This window comes from Biomphalaria glabrata, chromosome 11, assembly GCF_947242115.1.
Source record: "Biomphalaria glabrata chromosome 11, xgBioGlab47.1, whole genome shotgun sequence".
Taxonomy (NCBI): domain Eukaryota; kingdom Metazoa; phylum Mollusca; class Gastropoda; family Planorbidae; genus Biomphalaria; species Biomphalaria glabrata.
The window spans coordinates 31,001,046-31,008,126 of record NC_074721.1 but is presented as its reverse complement, the minus strand read 5'-3'; the positions used below and the strand labels follow the sequence as shown (position 1 = coordinate 31,008,126).

The window sequence follows — 7,081 nt, the reverse complement described above, 5'->3', positions numbered from 1 at the left end:
TGAAGGACATCGGTAGACCAAAGATGACAGGATGGACATTGACCCAGCTGAAGGGAATTGCCCAGTACATGACATTGACCCATCTGAAGGGAATTGCCCAGTACAGGACATTGACCCAGCTGAAGGGAATTGCCCAGTACAGGACATTGACCCATCTGAAGGGAATTGCCCAGTACAGGACATTGACCCACGTTAAGGGAATTGCCTGAAACAGGACATTGACCCATCTTAAGAGAATTGCACAGATTCTAATGTGCTCTATTGCAAGTCAAAAGGATTCAGTCATGTCAAATCTGACCTCTTCAGAACTAAAAGATTTCCAGTTCCAACCAATCATATCATCTTGTGTTCTGTCTTCTCCTTACCACCAGAGATATGCATGCTGTATCTTTTATTGTCAACAATTTCACGATGTTGAACAATGCAATCGAATGAATTACAATGATCAATGTTTTGCAGAAATTCCGTTTATCATAAACAGTTTTTAATACAGCGAGGTTTTACTTTCTGCTGTATTGGATACTGATCTGAAATTAGTCTACAACTTAGAGATCTACATCTATAGCTTGAGCAGCATACTTTGGAAAGCTTTTGTCTTATATATCGCAGATGTAAGTGTAGACCCGCCTTAAATTGTGTTTTATAGCTTTAGGGCGTAGTGGCTGATGGGACCGTGGTGGCTGATGGCGCCGTGGTGGCTGATGGGATCGTGGTGGCTAATGGCGCCATGGTGGCTGATGGGACAGTGGTGGCTGATGGGACCGTGGTGGCTGATGGCGCCGTTGTGGCTGATGGCGCCGTTGTGGCTGACGGGACTGTGGTGGCTGATGGGACATTGGTGGCCGATGGGACCGTGGTGGCTGACGGGACCGTGGTGGCTGATGACGCCGTAGTGGCTGATGAATCCGTGGTGGCTGATGGCGACGTGGTGGCTGATGGGACCGTAGTGGATGATGGGACCGTGGTGGCTGATGGCGCCGTGGTGGCTGAAGGGACTGTGGTGGCTGATGGGACATTGATGGCTGATGGGACCTGTCAGGGTTATGTTAAGGCCTTAGCTCGTTTGCCCGGGCCCCTGACATTTAACCAGGCACCTTCGTGCTTACAATAAATAAATGACTCACTGGTAACAATGTAAATATTTAATGATATAAATATAAGTATGATGACAAACTAATGGAGTAATGACATTGAACATTTTAAGACTGTGAATTTATTAATTAAATAATAATTCTACCCCTTGCTGTCCCACAACGTACACATTAATGTTCGAAAACACAACACACTCTGACACTGCTGTCTTTAGTCACCAGCGTAGACTTCCAATCCCAAGCTAACTCCCTGTAAAGACAAAGTAAAGACAAACTAGAAAGGTCTAGTAGACTATCACTATGGCATCGAAACAACTGCGAAACGCAGTTGTGCCTTAGATACTCACCCTAAACAGGGGAACACAGAAAAATCTCAACAAACGTTACACCAGCAGAACAAAAACACTCCATTAACTTACAAGCAAGGCAACAAAAAGAAAGTGCGTTCAAAAATAGTGCACTTAATACACATTGGTGCTAGAATGCCATAATCTACGCACCGACATTCCCCCTCTCCCCCCAAACTGGTTCTTACAAAGTATGGACCAGTTTCCGTACCTCAAACTGAAAGAAAAGTAAGAAGATATCATTGCAGCTACAAGGTAAGCACATCCATCTAGGAAAATTCATCCGCATTAACATCACTCTTCCAAACATAACAACTTAGAAGAAAAATTACCAATAACACTTTTTACCAAAGTATCCACATTACACTATGAACCATTCACAAAATCACAATCTACCAAACAATCAAATTTAAAATGCATAATCAGCAAATTAATGTCAATAATACTAAATGCAACATAATATCATCTAACATAAAGTGCAAACATTTTCAAACAACAATGTATACATTGGAACCATAAAATGCATAAGACATGTATAAAAACAATACATAAGTATGAAGCTCATGTAGCTGCGTATTTGAAAGTCTATAGCAATCTTGAACACAGATCAGCAAGCAGATTGTCCTCCCCTTTGACATGAACAACATCAAAGGAATAATCCTGCAACATCAGCGCCCATCTTGTAATACGTGCATTGGTAAAGTTAGTGCTTCCAAGGTAAGATAAAGCCTTGTGGTCAGTCTGGAGATGAAATTTTTTTCCGGCCAGATACCTGTCCAATTGTTTTTATTGCATATACAATGGCCAATCCTTCCCGTTCAATGATAGAATACTTCTGCTCCCGAGGCAACAACTTACGGCTCACAAATTTTATAGGATGCAACATACCATTCACACACTGGCTAAGAATGCCAGAGATCCCTTTGTCTGAGGCATCAGTCTGGAGATAAAACGGTAGAGAAAAATCATGCAATCGAAGAATAGGATACTTACACAGACAGGCCTGCACTCTCTTCAATGCCTTCGCACACTCACAGCTCCAGTCTACTCTCGTGGATTTTAAACGACGTAAGAATGCCTTAAAAGGAAAAACTAAATCCACGTATCTACCAATAAACTTTTACTCCCATAACTAACAGATATGGTTCCGATACTTTAAATAACAAAGTATATACTCAACTTACTTTAAGTATATATAAAGATATAAGTGGAATGGAAAAAAAAATTTCGTCTAGAATATTGATTACATCAACATCTAAATATACCAACACCATTCATCCATAGGTCTCGATATTTAAACAACCCAATATGGATTTACCAGAGTACCCTAGTTATCATCACGTTATCCCCGCGTGCTTATACGATGAGGAACAACCACAATATTCCTACCTCCAAATTTTGACTTGTCCAAATATTTAACTGCTCTCGCAACGTCTGCCAGATTCCTGAACCTAACATGACCTACACCCATTGACTTCCCATTCGCCATCAAAACCTCCACAAATCCCACCAAACCAACATCTCTAAACCTATCCTTTAACTTCTGCCAGTTAACATTATATGGTAAATTTCTAACTGTCACTGTGTAACGATCCGGAATCAGCTTATAGTCACGACGACTCTTGGACTCGCGACGGCCCTCTAGTCATCTATCACTTGGCCTCTGCTCATGTGCTCTGACCACAGTATTACAATCGTCTTCCCTATCAGTTGAATTAATCGGGTAAGTGTTTGGAACCCTATCCCCACAACTGAAGCAAGCGATCTCCATCCTTTTGCCCCCAGGACTCCGATTCATCACAGGCTCACTACACGCTGCCGCAACATACACTTTGTCTTCCTTAGCAAGCGACACGCCCGCACTAGCAACCTTAAAACCTTCAATAACATCAATCATATCATCAACGGTGCCTTTCTTACTTATTATAAGTTGCTTGTACACATCACCGGACACATTCTCAAGTATTCTATCTTTCACCAGCAACTCTTTCACTTCTTCCACAGTCTTGCCTACTTCAGCCATTTTCAACCAATTGTCCAACGCATTTCGCAGCTCTGTGACAAAACCCCTAAAATCATTCTGTCGTGGTTTTACCCGGTGGAACCTCTTGCGGCAGGTTTCCGCGTTTATATCCGCATGTCGGAGTAATACGGTCCTCACTTCCTCATAATTTTCATTCAAAAACAGACTGTCACGCAGCATACAGTTTCTTAGAAAGGTAGTTAGTTTATAGGACAGGAGCAATGACCATTCCTTTCTATCGATCTTGCATCTTGTTGCGACGGCCTCAAAGTGTGTTAAATATGCCATCAGGTCATCGTCTTCCTTCATTCCCTGGAAGCTCTTGTCAAGTTTATCTAAAACATTTCTAGGCCGCACCTCTGCCTGTGTTGCCGTCCCAGCCGCTGTTGCTGACTTTTCCTTCATTCTTTCTAGTTCCATCTCCTCTTTCCTCTTGAGTTCCTCCCTGGCATCTCTTTCTTTCCACCTCTCGTGTTCCTCACGCTTGGCCTTCTCCTCACGTTCAAATCTGGCCTTCTCCTCTGCCTTCAATCTTTCCTCTCTCTCAAATCTAGCCTTTTCTCGTTCAAAATCCTCTTTCTTGGCTTTTTCATAATCTTCTTTCTGCTCAGCCACATACCTCTCTAACCTTTCACCTTCGTATCCCAGAGAACGACCATCACTTATAAACTGGGCAGTAATTGTCAACCTAGTTTCCATGGTAAATACAATGTACACTACTTGGCTGTATTATATTTAAATTATATACAATATGGGAACCAAAAAAATTCTACTAATTGTACAAGAGATCAACTAAAGCCTAGAGCCTGCGGTTAAATGGCAAAGAAAGAAACCTATCTGTGCAGTATCCCACGTCGGAGGAAAGTGCCTCACTCAGGCCACAGCGTCGAAATATAGTTGCCACAGGACAATCCAACACAATACTAGTAGCCTCAGACTTCAGTAGTTACCAACAGCCACTTTACACTCACGTTCGCTTGTTGCCGGGAGCGAGAAGACACTCGTTCGAAGGTGAAGCACAATATAGAAAACAAGAAAATACAAATGTGTTTCAATCTTGCAATACAATAGTTATATAGTATATAGTACAGTATAGTTATAGTGTTATATCACTTATATCACAAAGGATGTATTTATTGTATTTATCTGCTACTTTCGATATACATCGTTGCCAATGGTACACAATTCAATATTAGTACAGTAGATTGTGATGCAATACTATGTAAACAATTATTAGATTGTAGACACTGCTGCTACATAATCAAGTAACTAAAACTTATATAATGATTGAAATTATAGTTCTGTGACTGGTAGTCACAGCCGGACTCGAGCCCCCAACTGTCAGGGTTATGTTAAGGCCTTAGCTCGTTTGCCCGGGCCCCTGACATTTAACCAGGCACCTTCGTGCTTACAATAAATAAATGACTCACTGGTAACAATGTAAATATTTAATGATATAAATATAAGTATGATGACAAACTAATGGAGTAATGACATTGAACATTTTAAGACTGTGAATTTATTAATTAAATAATAATTCTACCCCTTGCTGTCCCACAACGTACACATTAATGTTCGAAAACACAACACACTCTGACACTGCTGTCTTTAGTCACCAGCGTAGACTTCCAATCCCAAGCTAACTCCCTGTAAAGACAAAGTAAAGACAAACTAGAAAGGTCTAGTAGACTATCACTATGGCATCGAAACAACTGCGAAACGCAGTTGTGCCTTAGATACTCACCCTAAACAGGGGAACACAGAAAAATCTCAACAAACGTTACACCAGCAGAACAAAAACACTCCATTAACTTACAAGCAAGGCAACAAAAAGAAAGTGCGTTCAAAAATAGTGCACTTAATACACATTGGTGCTAGAATGCCATAATCTACGCACCGACAGGACCGTGGTGGCTGATGACGCCGTAGTGGCTGATGAAGCCGTGTTGGGACCGTAGTGGCTGATGAAGCCGTGTTGGGACCGTAGTGGCTGATGAAGCCGTGTTGGGACCGTAGTGGCTGATGGGACAGTGGTGGCTGATAACGCCGTAGTGGCTGATGGCGCCGTGGTGGCTGACGGGATCGTGGTGGCTGATGGACGGTGTTGTCTGATGGCGCCGTGGTGGCTGGTGAGACATTGGTGGCTGATGGGACCGTGGGTGGCTGATGGCGCTGTGGTGGCTAAGTGGTAAAGCGCTTGGCTTCCGAAGCGAGAGGCCTCGGATTCGAATTTCAGTGAAGCTTTGATTCCTCAATTCGGGTACCTGACTTTGCTTTGGGGAAAGTAAGGTGGTTGGGGTTAGAGTTAAGGTTGTGCTGGCCACATGACACGCTCGTTAACCGCCGGCCATTGGGGTCTTACGTTGACTTTTTTGTAAGAACCACCTATTGCATCACGTGAACGACAGATGGAGATGGCTCAGTTAATTACCTGACTTGACCTTGAGATGAAACGAAGTGCAGGTGGGTTCGCCCTCTCTCTCTCTCTCTCTCAGTCTCTCTGTCTCTCTCTCTCTCTGTCTCTCTCTCGCTCTGTCTCTCTCTTTCTGTCTCTCTCTCGCTCTGTCTCTCTCTTTCTGTCTCTCTATCTCTCTCTCTCTCTGTCTCTGAGTCTCTCTCTGTCTGAACCCAAATATTATTTTCCTAGTCGCTTTTTTCCAACCTTTACTCAATCGGATATTTTTCTAGTTAAATAAATTTGGGACTATAACTAACAATTTATGCCTGAATCCTACAAATGCAAATTTAAGTCATTGGTTAATATGCATGACTAAATGCATGACGCGTAGGACGTAATCATCTTCTTTTTTGAAGTAACGTCTGTGTTATATAAGATAAGATAAGAGTAGAATCTAATTGTTCCGCTTAATTTCTTCTCCCACTTCCGAAATTATTTGTTTAGAGCTTTGAGTTATACTTCTGTAACAAAACAAAGTTACAAACACGCCTATTGAACAAAATGTATCACTTACAAATAAGCTTTTTTTAAATTATTATTTTTCGAATTTTTTTTTTTTTTTTTTTTGGCTTTTTCCTCAAAGCCTTAATCTAAATCTGTGGGGTATCTTATCTTTTCAAGGAACAAATCGGTTGTATTTGCAATGTAGTAAGGGCCTATAAATTCATATTAGAATATTTTTCAAGTAAAACATTATTCAAATGGTTCTTAAAAATTAGATATTTTTAGAGCGTTTAAACATCTTTTTGTTGATGTCTTATGCTGACCAAAACAAGCCGACTACAAGATAATATTACGATAAACACACCTAATAAAGATATACTTAATTTACTTGTGTCTCGATACAAACAAACGATACACGAACTGCAAATAAACACTACATCTATAGAACAAGTGAAGGCATAGAAATAAACACTACATCTATAGAACAAGTGAAGGCATAGAAATAAACACTACATCAATAGAACAAGTGAAGGCATAGAAATAAACACTACATCAATAGAACAAGTGAAGGCATAGAAATAAACACTACATCAATAGAACAAGTGAAGGCATAGAAATAAACACTACATCAATAGAACAAGTGAAGGCATAGAAATAAACACTACATCAATAGAACAAGTGAAGGCATAGAAATAAACACTACATCAATAGAACAAGT

General features: G+C 41.0%; 1 long non-coding RNA gene across 1 annotated transcript; it reads right to left on the bottom strand.

Moving 5' to 3' along the window:
• Positions 1-1,127: 1,127 nt before the first annotated feature.
• LOC129921797 (uncharacterized) lies at positions 1,128-4,436 on the bottom strand. Its single transcript, XR_008773777.1, has 3 exons — positions 4,295-4,436; positions 1,439-2,378; positions 1,128-1,341 (listed from the first exon to the last, which is right to left on the bottom strand). It is a non-coding gene; the product is annotated as an uncharacterized LOC129921797 (long non-coding RNA).
• Positions 4,437-7,081: the final 2,645 nt, after the last annotated feature.